The sequence below is a fragment of the Podarcis vaucheri genome, assembly GCF_965113315.1.
Source record: "Podarcis vaucheri genome assembly, chromosome: 3".
NCBI lineage: Eukaryota > Metazoa > Chordata > Lepidosauria > Squamata > Lacertidae > Podarcis > Podarcis vaucheri.
The window spans coordinates 112,239,162-112,255,340 of record NC_138761.1 but is presented as its reverse complement, the minus strand read 5'-3'; positions in this window follow the sequence as shown (position 1 = coordinate 112,255,340).

The window sequence follows — 16,179 nt, the reverse complement described above, 5'->3', positions numbered from 1 at the left end:
GTCCAAAATACTGTGTGCGAGAGACTGTCCCTAAGGTCCATGCCTCAGCTAATAAATTGTTATCTGTACAGAGAAGTCAAATATATCTTGCCTTTTTCTTTAACTGATTCAGAAGACATCTGAAGGCAGCCCTGTTTAGGGAAGTTTTTAATGTTTAATGTTTTAATGTTTAATGTTTTATCGTGTTTTTAATATTCCATTGGGAGCCACCCAGAGTGGCTGAGGAAACCCAGCCAGATGGGCGGGGTATAAATTATTATTATTATTATTTTATTATTATATTTTGGTGGGAGGTGTTGAATGCTGTTTTCTGGCATGCTGACCAGGTGTGGTGTCTGATATGGCCCCCCCCCCAATAAAAAACCACACAGTACTCCTGGTTTCAGCCCACAGTGCTAATTAAACACTTTTCACTTCAAATGAGAATTTGTTTACCTATGGAACAGGTGAAGCTGAATCCCACATTATCACTTCAGAGAGGGTGTTTTTTGTTCAACTTGTGCAACCAGCCACGGGGGCATGGAACAGCCATGCTCAATTATCAAGGACGGCAGGGATGTTACTATTTCGGATCAAATGCCGTGCTTGATGCTGTGTTAAAAAAAGCTAAATATGACAAGGTTCACAGATGAGTAGAATGATCAAAGGAATCAAAAGAAATCAGTCCCGTCTGCCAGGGAAAACAATGAAACCCCATTGAATGAACTACAAGATCCATGAATTGGGCAAATCATAGACTTGTAGAACTGGAATGGATCCCCAAATGTCATCTAGTCCAACCCCGTGCAACACGGGGATCTTTTGCCCAACATGGGGCTTGAACCCTCAACCCTGAGATTAAGAGTCTCATGCTCTACCAACTGAGCCATCCCAGCAGGATAATGTCAAGCGGGCTTGGACTTCTCCACCCTAGAATTATATACCTCCTGTTTGAGCTGAGATATAAAACATCTAGCTGAGGTTTCTATGCACAGCAGCAGAAGTATACAAGCCAAGCCTGCAGGATCACGCCAGTGGCCCACCTTTATTTTATTTTTATTTATTTATACTTTTCAGATATATACATTTCACTGATTTTACAATCATTTCAATATTTTAAATCAATCTTTCCCAACATCAGGGTCTTTTCTAGGGAGTCTTCTCTTCTCATAAGGTGGCCAGAGTATTGGCGCCTCAGCTTCAGGATCTGTCCTTCCAGTGAGCACTCAGGGCTGATTCCCTTCAGAATGGATATGTTTGATCTTCTTGCAGTCCATGGGACTCTCAAGAGTCTCCTCCAGCACCATAATTCAAAAGCATCAATTCTTCGGCGATCAGCCTTCTTTATGGTCCAGCTCTCACTTCCATACATCACTACTGGGAAAACCATAGCTTTAACTATACGGACCTTTGTCGGCAAGGTGATGTCTCTACTTTTTAAGATGCTGTCTAAGCTTGTCATTGCTTTCCTCCCAAGAAGCAGGCGTCTTTTAATTTCGTGACTGCTGTCACCATCTGCAGTGATCATGGAGCCCAAGAAAGTAAAATCCCTCACTGCCTCCATTTCTTCCCCTTCTATTTGCCAGGAGGTGATGGGACCAGTGGCCATGATCTTCCTTTTTTTGATGTTGAGCTTCAGACCATATTTTCTGCTCTCCTCTTTCACCCTCAATAAAAGGTTCTTTAATTCCTCCTCACTTTCTGCCATCAAGGTTGTGTCATCTGCATATCTTAGGTTGTTGATATTTCTTCCGGCAATCTTAATTCCGGCTAGGGATTCATCCAGCCCAGCCTTTCGCATGGTGAATTCTGCATATAAGTTAAATAAGCAGGGAGACAATATACAGCCTTGTCATGCTCCTTTCCCAATATTGAACCAATTAGTTGGTCCATATCCAGTTCTAACTGTAGCTTCTACAGAAATAGAGATTTCTCAGGAGACAGATGAGGTGATCAGGCACTCCCATTTCCTTAAGAACTTGCCATAGTTTGCTGTGGTCGACACAGTCAAAGGCTTTTGCATAGTCAATGAAGAAGAAGTAGATGTCTTTCTGGAACTCTCTAGCTTTCTCCGTAATTCAGCGCATGTTTGCAATTTGGTCTCTGGTGCTCTGCCCCTTCGAAATCCAGCTTGCACTTCTGGGAGTTCTCGGTCTACATACTGCTTAAGCCTGCCTTGTAGAATTTTAGACTCCAATTCCCATCAGCCCCAGCTAGCATGGCCAATGATCAGGGATTATGGGAACTGTAGTCCAACATCTTCTGCAGGACACCATGGTGTCTATTCTTGCCCTATGCCTTAGCTCAATCCAGGTGAGGAGGTTGTCTCAACTTGGTCAGAAAAACGATGGACTTTCACTGTTCTGAAGCCTGCCCAGTCTTGTGCTTTAAAAATCAGCCCGCAGGGCCTTTTCTGCAAGTCTCTCTGTGCTGTACATAGTTAATGGCTAGGACTTGGACAAAGGTCAAGGAAACGTTTCTAATCCCCATGTGATTTGGCAAAAGGCTTCCTCCTCATTAAACAGGCACATTTCAGCTCAGCACTCATGAAAATTCAGTGTGGCTCTCTTCATTCGTGATGGTACATTCACACATTTGTACATAAGCTGACCTCAGTTCGTCCCATAGTAATAATGTGGCTTTTAGTTGCTGAGCTTGTGAACAGTGAGCCAAGAAATGATAAACTGCAGGGAGAGAGGCACAATTGAAAGTCAGATGCCAAAAGCAGGCTGTGAGTCACAATGACAAAGGAGTCAGCGGCAGCAGCCTGGCTGATATTTTACATTGTTTACACGGTCCCTTCAAAAATATGCTGGGTCATTTCCATCTTCTGCAACACAAGCACTAGCTGGAGATGCGGAGAGCGATTAATGCTGAAACACATTTTCTAGAAGAGAGAAACGACGCTGCTTTTAATGCAGCCAAGATATTACCCAGGGAAGAGGCAGGTTGGGCAAAGATATTGCGTTTCTGAGCTAGTCCAGTTTTTATTTTTCCCCAGGTTAATCTCAGGACTTATTGGGTTTAGGACTCAGCCCAGTGTTCTCCTGGTTCTGCTTTTCAGTTTGGAAGTAGGGACAGAACAACCCCCTGAAAAACAAAGCGAGGATCTCCGTCACAGAATTGTTTAGTTGGGACGGAGCCTGAGAATCATCTGGTTCAACCCCCTGCAATGCAGAAATACTACGTGCAACTGTCCCATGCAGGGATCAAACCCGCAACCTTGCCATTATCAGCACTGTGCTCTAACCAACTGAGCTATCCCTGGTGCTTCGGTAACACTCATTTTATCTCAGCTGTAATTGTGGTTAGAATCCACATGCTCAAATGTGGGTTCCCCCCCCCTGTGTGTAGAGAGGTTATTATTTTTGCTTGTAACTATGGTATGTATTTTTGTATTTTTATATTGTAAACTGCCCCATGATCCTTGGATGAAGGGAGGTATAGAAATGTAATTAAAGAAGAAGAAGAAGTTGTGAGTCAATATTGACACATTTATTTGGAAATGGGCATTACAAGTTCAACAATAACAATAATTCAATCATTGAACTGAATCATCAATTTTCTCTGTATTCCTCTAGCCAAAATACTCTAGTCAGAGAATGCAAGTGATTTATTGAAGGATATTTTTTAAAAAGTAAAAGCAAACCACTAACATGCATTACCTAAATGAGATATTGCCTCGTCCAGGTCATCCTTATTCAACCCCTGTAGAAGGGGAGTTGCTATAATGGCAGTTTTATAGCCTGGGGAGCTAAAGCTGAAGGATTCTGGATCATTTGTTTTTCCCCCAGCATCGTGGTTTCCCTGTGATTAACCTGTGGAATTCTCTGCCACAAGATGTGATGGTTCCACCAATGTGAATGGCATTAAGAGAGAACAATTATTGGAGGACACAGCTTACCAATGGTTGCTAAGGATCAGAAGCAGAATGTCTCTGGATACCAGTTCATGGGAAGAGGCACGCAGCTCAGTGGTACAGCATCTGCTTTGAATGCAGAGAATTCCAGGTTCACTCCCTGTCCTCTCTGGCGAGAGCCGCTGCCAGCCAGAGTTACCAATACTGAGTGAGATGGCACAATGGTCTGGGCTTGAAATCAGGCATCTTCTGATGCTCCCAGTTTCTTATGCATGTTATTCATTCATTCATTCATTCTATTCAGGTTTATACATTTCACTAGTTGTTGTTGTTGTTATTATTATTATTATTATTATTATTATTATTATTAATAATACCCCACCCATCTGGCTGGGTTTCCCCAGCCACTCTGGGCAGCTTCCAACAAAACACTAAAATATAATAACCTATTAAACATTAAAAGCTTCCCTAAACAGGGCTGCCTTCAGATGTCTTCTAAAAGTTTGGTAGTTATTTTTCTCTTTGACATCTGGTGGGAGGGCGTTCCACAGGGTGGGTGCCACTACTGAGAAGGCTCTCTGCTTGTTTCCCTGTAACTTGGCTTCTCGCAGTGAGGGAACCGCCAGAAGGCCCTCGGCACTGGACCTCAGTGTCTGGGCAGAAGGATGGGGGTGGAGACGCTCCTTCAGGTATACTGGACCGAGGCCGTTTAGGGCTTTAAAGGTCAGCACCAACACTTTGAATTGTGCTCGGAAACGTACTGGGAGCCAATGTAGGTCTGTTACGTGGTCTCGGCGGCCACCCCCAGTCACCAGTCTAGCTGCCGCATTCTGGATTAGTTGTAGTTTCCAGGTCACCTTCAAAGGTAGCCCCACATAGAGCACATTGCAATAGTCCAAGCGAGAGATAACCAGAGCATGTACCACTCTGGCGAGACAGTTTTATACACTTCACTAATTTTACAAACATTCTGACATTTCAAAACTTGACTTCCATCCCCCTCTTTCTGTGGTTCCTTAAATTTGTTTCTAATACCTTCTGCATAACCAAATTAACTTAATATGCTCATCTGTTCATCTACTTTAAATATATACTCTTATGAAACTGCAGATTGTTACAATAATCCTGCCAATGTTTTTATCTCTTTGCAATTTATCTGTAAATGTTCCATTAACCATTTCCATTCTTTTATATATATATATATATAATTGTGATCTTGATTTCTTATTCTTCTGGTAAGTTTCGCCATTTCTGCATATTCCGTAAGTTTTTGTATCCATTCTTCCTTTGCTGGGACTTCTGCTTCTTTCCATTTGCGGGCAAGTAGTATTCTTGCCACTTTAGTAGCATACATGAATAAATTTCTATACATTGTAGGTAGTTCTGTCCCTATAATTCCCCAAAGAAAAGCTTCTGGGTTTTGTTTTGTGTGCTTTTACAAAGGTTATTTTAAACATCCTTTTCATTTCATTATATATCATTTCCCAGTAAGCTTTGACCTTACTACAAGACCACCACATATGAGAGAAAGAACCTTCTTTCTCATTACATTTGATTTAATTTATACATTTTTGCCAACTTACTCGGTGTTAGATACCATCGATATATCATTGTCATACAATTTTCTCCTAGACCATAACATGCTGCAAATTTTATATCCATATTCCACAATCGTTCCCATGCTTCCATGTCTATATTAGGACCAATATCTTTTGCCCAATGTTTAATTGAAGATTTTATTTCTTCCATTTCTTATGCAATTGGGTTCCCTAGTTTATGGGGGGCAGAAGGGAAGCCCCTATTTTATTTTATTTAAGTGTTCCTTTCCTCTGAGACCTTAAAATTTGTAGTGGCAGTAGAGATGCGTTCTACGGCACTCTCTGCCAATCTGCTTACCACCAGCCTTGACAGTTCCAACAAAAGTTCCCTGAGATTCCCCTTAATTACTCTCAGAGAAGTTCCATTAATTTCCATATGCTTAGAATTCCCTACACACACCCAATTTCTGCAGATTTTAAGAACCCACAGTGAAAGCAGTCCCTGTTCTCTGGGAAAACTAAACCAACAAAGAAAACAGTTTGAAGCCTCCAATATTTCAGGGGCTACCCCTTCTTGCTCACCCCTATAATACTGCAAAGGGTTATGGCTGTTTCAGGGTTATTGCTGCAGGAAAGACAGCTATCTCTTTAGCTATGTCTGGAAGGCATTGGTGCTGATTTAAGGGCGTAGATGTGTTGCATAATGAATAAACACAGGTCACATTCACACCATACATTGAAAGCTCCATGACGACAGTTTACCAGGGGTCAGCAGACCTTTTTCAGCAAGGGGCCGGTCCACTGTCCCTCAGACCTTGTGGGGAGCCAAACTATATTTTTTTTGGGGGGGGGGAATGAATGAATTCCTATGCCCCCAAAATAACCCAGAGATGCATTTTAAATAAAAGCACGCATTCTACGCATGTAAAAACACACAGTAGCAGACCTAAGGAGAAGGCAGTTGGATAGGCTCAAGGTAGAGACCTCAAGTCCTTTCCCAGGGCAGCATAAAACAAACTAGGCTTGGGCAAGGAGGTACAAGGCCTGACAAGATCCTGGAGTCCCTCTTCCTCCTTCCCTAAGCTTCAGGAAGGAGGTGTGAGTCCCATGTCCCAATTTTTATCGTATGAATGTTGGAAGGTATGTTGTGAAAGTTTCTTTACTAGCCCGCTGAACTACGTTTTCCTGCAGTCATTCTTCAGCGCAGCCTTCTCCCCCATCATCCACCCCACCAACCTTCAATCAGATGCCAAGAGATGGGGCTCGTATATGTGGGCCGGTCCACCGTCCCTCAGACCATGTGGTGGGCCGGGCTATATTTTGAAGGAAAAAAAAAATGAACGAATTCCTATGCCCCACAAATAACCCAGAGATGCATTTTAAATCAAAGCACACATTCTACTCAGGTAAAAACACGCTGATTCCCGGACTGTCTGCAGGCTGGATTTAGAAAGCAATTTGCCGGATCTGGCCTTAGTTTAAACAGTCACAGCTTCCCTCAAAGAATCCCACAAACTGCAGTTTGCTAAGGGTGCTGAGCGTTGCTAAGAGATCCTTATTCCCCTCACTAAGCTACAATTCTCTCCTTTTTATAATTTTTATTATATTTTCTGTTTTACAATTTCAAATACTCATTTTACATCCTTATGATTTCAATGACTTCCCTTTTTTTCTTTTTCTCTTTCCATGATTCCTTTTACATATCTTAAAAAGGTAAAGGGACCCCTGACCATTAAGTCCAGTCGTGGCCGACTCTGCAGTTGCGACGCTCATCTCGATTTATTGGTACAGCTTTCGGGTCATGTGGCCAGCATGACTAAGCCGCTTCTGGCGAACCAGAGGAGCGCACGGAAACGCCATTTACCTTCCCGCAGGAGCGGTATCTATTGATCTACTTGCACTTTGACATGCTTTTGAACTGCTAGGTTGGCAGGAGCAGGGACCGGACAACGGGAGCTCACCCCGTCGTGGGGATTCGAACCGCCGACCTTCTGATTGGCAAGCCCTAGGCTCTGTGGTTTAACCCACAGCGCCACCCGCGTCCCTTACATATCTTAAATCCTTGCATATTTTACAAAAACTATACCAATCAATTTTCCATTATTGCATCCATCAAAACTGATTTGCACTGTTAAATTTATCTTAATGCTGCCAGCGTTTTCAGCTGTACACAATTATTTCCCATATATTCAATAAAAGTTTTCCAGTCTTCTTTAAACGTATGTTCTTCTTGTTCTCTTATTCTGTATGATAAGTCTGCAAGCTGTGCATATTCCATCAGTTTAAGTTGCCAATCTTCTTTAGTCGGGGCCTCGCTCGTTTTCCATTTGGGGGCTAACAAAATACAGGTCGCAGTAGTGCCATACATAAATAACCTTTTCTGACACCTGGGGATTTCAGTCTGAATTATCCCCAACAGAAAGGACTTGGAGTTTTGGGGAGGAAAGTACTTTTAAACTTTCCCCCCCAATTCATTATAGATAATTTCCTAACACTCTTTTACCCTTTTACATGTGCACCACATATGAAAGAACATTCCCTCTACCTCTTTACATCTCCAGCACTTATCTGATTCAGTCATGTACATCTTAGCAAGCCTACTTGGAGTTAAATACCATTTGTGAATCATTTTCAGGTAATTCTCTTTCAAAGAATAACATGCTGACTAAGCCACAGTTCTCAGAGCGGTTTAACAAACCATCCTCTTCATAGGGAATTCCTCTGGGAATTGCAGATCTGTGAGGGGCCACCTAAGAATTCCGGTCTAGTCGCCGGCGGAGGTGGGCAGGCTGGGTCTTGGCGGTCTTCCTCAGAGATCGTGGGGCTTCCCAGTTTACCCACCGGAGAAAATGTTAACATTTTAACAGAAATGTTAAGAAAATGTTATACATTTGTTAAAAAAACCAGAAGCCTCTTTGTTAGGTATAACTGGTGAAGAGTTACCAAGAGAAGATAAAAGACTTTTTATGTGCGCAACAATGGCAGCCAGAGTGCTGCTAGCCCAGAGATGGAAGGCAGGAGAAGAATGGTAGATGAAACTGATGGAGTATGAGGAGATGGTGAAACTGATGGGGAAGATCCGAAACCAGGAAGATCAAGTATTTACTAAAGATTGGAGTAAATTTGTAATTTACTTAAAAGACCACTGTAAACAGTTAAAATCTTTGGCAGGAATGTAAGGACACTTGTAATGTGAAATTATTTACAATAATTATGGCTAATTAATAGATAATAGTAAAAGATGAGGCAAACTTAAAATTAAATATGGAATCCATGGAGGGAGGGGGAAAGGTCAGAAGGTTCAAAAGACCCTTGTTTGAAAAGGTTATGTTTTATATGTATAAAATTATTAAAAACCTAATAAAATAATATATATATTTTAAAAAAGAAATTCTCTTCCCCACCCCCACGCCCCCAGCCCTCGCTTTCCCCAGCCACTCTATAAAAAACCCTCTCCTGTTTCACAGAATTCAATCAGCAAAAACATAGATATTGAGCAAAAACTGCCCGGTGCTGCTTTCTTAATTTCTCAGCCTTACAACTGCTTAATTTTCCATGTAGGGTAGCAGCTTGGTTAGGCGGCCTCTGAGATCAGACAGCAGGAATCATCGGAAACAGCTTTAATGGAAGCTCCCATTTCCCTCCCTCCACCCTCCCATTTCTGGATTAATGCTAGAGGGTGCGTCAGCAAGCTACTGCTGCCTCTCCTTCAAGTGGAACGCAAATAAAAAGCCACTTCAGATACATGCTGTGAATAAAAATGAAGCCTGGAGAACAGAGTTCCCTCTTTGAGCCATGGAGAACAGTGTGTGTGTGTGTGTGTGTGTGTGTGTGTGTGTGTGTGTGTGTCTGCATCTCTTGCTTCAGTCAGAAGAAGAAGAAGAAGAAGAAGAAGAAGAAGAAGAAGAAGAAGAAGAAATTATACCCCGCCCATCGGGCTAGGTTTCCCCAGCCACTCTGGGCGGTTCCCAACAGAATATTAAAAGGTAAAGGTAAAGGGACCCCTAACCATTAGGTCCAGTTGCGAACATCTCTGGGGTTGCGGCATTCATCTCGCTTTACTGGCTGAGGGAGCTGGCGTGCAACTTCCGAGTCATGTGGCCAGCATGATTAAGCCGCTTCCGGGGAACCAGAGCAGTGCACAGAAACGCCGTTTACCTTCCCGCCGGAGCCGTACCTATTTATCTACTTGCACTTTGTACTTTTGAACTGCTAGGTTGGCAGGAGCAGGGACCGAGCAATGAGAGCTCACCCCGTCGTGGGGATTCGAACTGCCGACCTTCTGATCGGCAAGTCCTAGACTCTGTGGTTTAATCCATAGCGCCACCCACGTCCCAACAGAATATTAAAAACACGATAAAACATCAAACATTAAAAACTTCCCTAAACAGAGCTGCCTTCAGATCTCATAAGAGATGCTTCAAGCAACCATATATTCAATCAGGAGCGTCTTGCCATAGAAGCAAGTGGCGCAGGGCGCCAGGGCGCCAAGATCTGAAGGGTGCCAGGGAAGAGGCAGAGGCTGGGTGCGGCACCTCCTGGCATCAGCTCGCCGCCCTTGCCCACCTCGCTGAAACAGTGCTGCACCTGGAGCTTCCGTCTCTTCCCCACTGTAGGAGCCGCCCTCCAGCCACTGCCCGCCTCCTCCAGCCCCATAAAGCTGCCGGCATTGCCGTAAAAAGGCAACTCTGGGAAACGGGGGGGGAGGGGCACGCCAGAGGGATCTTTGCACCACGGCGCCGGATATACTTAAGACGGCCCTGTTTTCAATCCTTCTTCTCCATCCCATTCTTGGGGAACAACTTTTTAGACAAAAGTGTGGGAGATTTTAATTCCCCCCCCCAAGCAAAACAGAACCCAGCAGATTTACTGTAAGCCATCCAGGAAGGTTGGCATTGGAACGTCTTCCATATATAGAATCGTAAAAGCAAAGCAAAACATTTGGAAGCGCAACATTATTCCTCCTGTATTAGGTAAATGTCACCACTCCCCCCCCCAATAACCCCCGGGTACCAAACGGCTGTAAATATTTGAACCACCGCTGCCCTCTGGTGGCAATTTTGAAAGGATATTTTATATAGTTGGAGGATAAGCCTATCAATAGCCGGTAGCCACAATGGCTATGTTCCATCTCCTCTGTCAGAGGCATACCTTACTATATGCTTGTGAATCATGGACCACTTGTAAACCATCTCCAACTCCTCAAAATATTCCATCAATGGGATCTCTGAAAAAAATTACACATCACTTGGGAAGACAGGCGAACAAATGTCAGTGTACTAGAGGAAGCGAAGATCACCAGTGTTGAAGAAATGATTCTTCAACATCAACTTTGTTGGAGTGGTCATGTTGTGTGGAAGCCTGATGATCGTCTTCCAAAGCAACTACTCTATTCCGAACTTAAAAATGGAAAGCGTAATGCTGGTGGTCAACAAAAGAGGTTTAAAGACTCTCACAAGGCAAATCTTAAAAAAATGTAGTATAAACACTGACAACTGGGAAACACTGGCCTGTGAGCGCTCCAATGGAGAACAGCCTTTACCAAAGATGTCATGGACTCTAAAGATGCTCAAACTCAGGATGAGAGGGAGAAACGTGCTAAGAGGAAGGCATGCTTGGCAAATTCTCACCTTGAGATGAGACATAAGGTGGGACCTTGGGCAGCTCTGACAGCAACCTTTTTACCTTAGGTAAACTTCCCATTGCAGCATTTTAAATACAATGCATTCAATCACAGCATTTTATGTACTTTAAACTTATTTTAACAGTTTATATTTGGCAAAATTGCCTAGGAACTTCTTTGGGGCAAGTCCCAATGAAAACGAGGAGAATAATTTGCTACTTCCATTCATTTTTGCTGGGAGAATGTCTCTTATGCATTGTGCCCATGTTGCTTCTAGTCTTGTATTTATATTTAACATGGTAAGAAGTGATTAATTTGTTGTATAGAATGATTTTTATTTTTTTTAATGTTATGACCTAGTTCTGGAAAATTTGTATCTGAGCTGTATCACTTTTGGTTCGCAGATGAAGGAATAACATGTTTAAATGCTCTTCCAAACAAAAGCTGCACAGAGAAAAATAGGGTGTCAGGGAAAGGGATGTTAAACTAGCCTTCTTCCTACTATGCTACTTAGCATCCCTACCTGCAAGACCAGAGAGAAGTTTTGTAGGAATTAGGCCCATAGGATACTGTTGTTTTTGTTGGCATCTTTCTGCTAACAATGAAGTACAGCTCCAGAGGTGAAGTCCAGTAACTTGTAACTGCTGCTTCCTGTATTGTTTTCATTGCATTAGCAGCACCAAAGTGACCTCTCTGGCCCGCAAGCCTGGGCAGTGTGTATGGAGTTCCTGGGCTGCCCAGACGACAAGACCCCCATCTTGGTCTTGCTGATGTAGAATCATAGAATCATAGAATCATAGAGTTGGAAGAGACCATAAGGGCCATCGAGTCCAACCCCCTGCCAAGCAGGAAACACCATCAGAGCACTCCTGACATATGGTTGTCAAGCCTCTGCTTAAAGACCTCCAAAAAAGGAGACTCCACCACACTCCTTGGCAGCAAATTCCACTGTCGAACAGCTCTTACTGTCAGGAAGTTCTTCCTATGTTTAGGTGGAATCTTCTTTCTTGTAGTTTGGATCCATTGCTCCGTGTCCGCTTCTCTGGAGCAGCAGAAAACAACCTTTCTCCCTCCTCTATGTGACATCCTTTTATATATTTGAACATGGCTATCATATCACCCCTTAACCTCCTCTTCTCCAGGCTAAACATGCCCAGCTCCCTTAGCCGTTCCTCATAAGGCATTGTTTCCAGGCCTTTGACCATTTTGGTTGCCCTACTCTGGACACGTTCCAGTTTGTCAGTGTCCTTCTTGAATTGTGTGGTCCAAAAGAAAGTAGAGCAATACATATGGTACCAGCTTGGCTGCAGGAGTTGCTGGAAAGAGGCATACACGATGCCATCCAACCATCTTAAGGGTTCTGTCTGAATGCTGTCAGAGGCTGCCGGCTGGTTGCCCAGGAAAGTATAAAGACAAGGAAAAGCTTCTTACAATTCTTTTTTATTTCAATATTACAGAGAGAGGCTATAGAACCCAGCCTCTTGGATAATAATAATAATAATAATAATAATAATAATAATAATAATAATTCATTTATACCCCGCCCTCCCCAGCCAAGACCGGGCTCAGGGTGGCTAACAACCAATAATAAAAACAAGTTGATTAAAATACAATTTAAAAAAGATTAGAATACAACATTAAAACATTAGGATGCAGCCTCTTCACAGGAGGAGAAAGGAAAAAGAAAGAGGGGGAGGGAATCAAACTGATTCTAAGCCAAAGGCCAGGTGGAACAACTCTGTCTTACAGGCCCTGCGGAAAGAAATCAGATCCCGCAGGGCCCTGGTCTCATGAGACAGAGCGTTCCACCAGGCCGGGGCCAGTGTTGAGAAGGCCCTGGCTCTGGTTGAGGCTAATCTAATTTCCTTAGGGCCCGGGACCTCTAGGCTGTTGCTATTTATGGACCTTAAGGTCCTCTGTGGGACATACCAGGAGAGGCGGTCCTGTAGGTATGAGGGTCCTAGGCCATGAAGGGTGAATCTTTTCTGTTGTTTTCCCATTGTTCTGAGTGAATCTCCACCCCTCGTCTCGCCCACGTCCTCATTCGTCACTTCTACAGGTGCTGCTACCTGCCCTCTGTCTTTGAGCTCTTTGTTCTCCTACTTTTAAGGCTCGCCGGTTTCTGGGAGATGGTGGGTCTGGAATGCTTTCTAATGACAATGTGTCAGCCAGGTGTTGTTCCGGTTCTCCCATTATTTCCCAACTTTTCCCCTCATCTGCCTCTGAGCTGTGACCTCCCTCAAACTCCCGTTGTAAATCTATTCTGTCTTCCTCTTCCTTCTCCCTGGAGGGGTCAGGATGTGGAGGCGGTCTCCACCATTCCTCCTCTTCCAAGTCCCTGACAGTTTCCAGGTTTGGCTATTTCTTGTTAGCCATCCTTTGCAACATAATTCTATACATATCTGTTCAGAAGTAAATCCCAATAGTTGGGTACTCCTAGGACTGTAAAGCCAAATAATGCTTACCATATTTACTCAGAAGTAAATTCTATTGCATTTAGCAGGGATTACTCCCAGGTAAGGGGGATGGTAGCCTTGATTTAATAGGACATAAAGCATTCCACAGACTTATGCTCATTGCAAACTGACTGCAAGTTGGAAAATTATCACTTTAAAAAAAAAAGTAGGTTTTCACATTTAAGTAGTAAGGATTAAATAGCATTTCACCCAATACAGCAGAGAAAAAGCATCCGTTTGCCAGTATCAGTAAAGACCTAGAATATTAATAGAGTTATATATAACTTCATTTGCCAACTGTATATATTTGTCATTACTGTGCTAGTTGTTTAGAAGGGGAGAGGAAGAGAATGGGTTCCCCAAGGCTATTAAGATTCAGAGAAATCCTGAATAAGAGAGGTGGCAGGCTGTTATTGCTTGCAATATAACTAATTGATATTACTGATTGCTATGTATTTACTGGACTAAGTACTGCAGTCAGATATATCTTGGCTCAGTTGCTGTTCCAATTCTGTTGACGAGTGAATAAAGGCACAGAACTTGATTCACTGCAGATGATTCTGAAATGAGAAACTCGAAAAGCAGCCCTCCTCTCTTTCCGGTATATTTATTTTCCTTTGGCATGTCTGATGTGGTTTGCATCCCAGAGCTGCAGATTTTGTGCCAGCTGGTCTTGACCTGGCTCTTCAGACCACGGGGTTTCAGATGGGCTTTGATATAATTTTTTTGAGACCTTTTTGCTCTCCATCCTTTGTGCTGTGGCCTGTTTCAGGCTCCTGTTCCTAAACGCAGGGTTGGTAATTCTCCTGAATAGCAGTAGCAAGTGAACAGGAGTTGTGACCTATATTAATATGGGCACACGAGACAGATGCTTCTAATAGGTGCTGTTGTTAAGGCCTAGAACTTAGGTTCAAACTACACTGCGTTTTGGTTCTCTTTTCTCCAGTGATGCAGATTTTAATCAGCTTAGGCAGGCTGTCAATTGGAATCCTAGAAGGGTAGGAGGGGAGAGGCTGCTTCATCCTTTCCCCTCAAGTCATTTCTACCACAAGTGAGAAGATACCAGCATTATTGAGTATTAAAGTTAAAAGTGTAATGTGCATAAAATGTAATGTTTGTATGCACTGAAGTTAAAACTTATGTAAAGGCTTGCATTTCCAAAGCAGAGATGTTTGCATTAAGCAAGAGGTTTCACTCTAGGTGAAAGCGGAAGGCTAGTGCATTTCCATTTCAGAAAGTTTAGGCTACCTGATGACTCATCCCTTGAAACCTGAGCAGGTCCCTCCCTGAGAAGCTCCATGTCTCTGTGTTGTGTGAAGCCAGCAGAGAGTTTGCCAGCTCAGTGTGTTGGGAGAAGGAATTTCCAGCAAACTGGAGGCTCTCTCTGGGATCAGAGAAAGAAATTACTGGACTGCATTAAAGAACTTAAAAGACTGAACCACATTGCCTGCTACATGAGTGCAGTGTGTTACTTTGTATTTTGTTCTTTGCAACATTTATATGTAACTGGTTTTAAGACTGTTTCACCTTTGGTCTTTTGGCCTGAGGTTCCCCAACCCCATGCTAACCCTTTGTGAGAAGATCTTTCCATCCTTTGTAATATATTAGTAGTAGCATTATATAGAATTTATTATTCTTTATGTGATTTAAATTCCATCCCACACAATCTCAAATGCATGGAGCAGGGCACAACCATGGTAATGATCCAGACATCCTATGCTAAATGTAGGGCTGCAACACGCAACACAGTGCTTCGATTTACAATCACCATCTCTAAAACGAACCAACCCATTCATAAGTTAGAGGCATCTGCTGGAATTCAAACATAACCAGAGGAACACTGAGCTGTAAAACTGCAAATTCTATCATAGCCTACCACAGTTTTAAGGGATTAAAGGCATCCAACAGGGTATTTGGTGTAATGTTGTGGTGGGGACTTGTGGCCCTGCAGATGTTACCAGGTTCCCATCAGCCCTAGCCACAGTGGCTCATGGTCAGATGATGGGAGTTGTGGTCCCACAACATCTGGAGGCCCACAAATTCCCACCACATTCATGGAACAAACTATGTTTTATCAATTCAGAAATCACAAAAAAACCCAGAGTTAAGGTGACTTAGCCATGATTTGGCAAAAATATCAGAATTGAGCCATTGCGTCTTGTGACCTGGTTGAAAACAAGTAGAAATTATTGCTGAATTATCCTGGCTTTGAAAAAGAGTTGAAATAAATGTAGGGATGGAGGAGAATTTCAGTTAGGTGAACATAGCGAATCCACATTTTTTGAAATAATACACTAACCTAGTCCTTTGAAACCCACACTTCTCTGAATTTTGCAATGCAGCTCTCCAACCAAGTAAAAGCGTACCAAAAAAAAAATGCACATTCTAGGATAGAGTGTGCACATAAATGTATATATTAGTGAATATGCTGATAAATTGTCATGAAGACTTTAAAAAGAAGAAATCTGCAAACTATGTTGAAATTTGAAAAACTGAACTTGAGGTTGGAAAAAATGAAATACTGAAATTGGCATATTTCTCTGTCCCAAAATATATAGACACAGAGTCCTCCTTTAATTAAAAAAAAATCCGTTTCTAGGTGTAGCTTCCTCTCTTACAGGTCTGCTCTGCAGTGTACCTGCTGAGTTTCCCCCTGACACTACAAGCATCGGCGTCTGATGCACCAGGAGATGGCAATCCTACCCCTGTTGCACCACTAAAAAT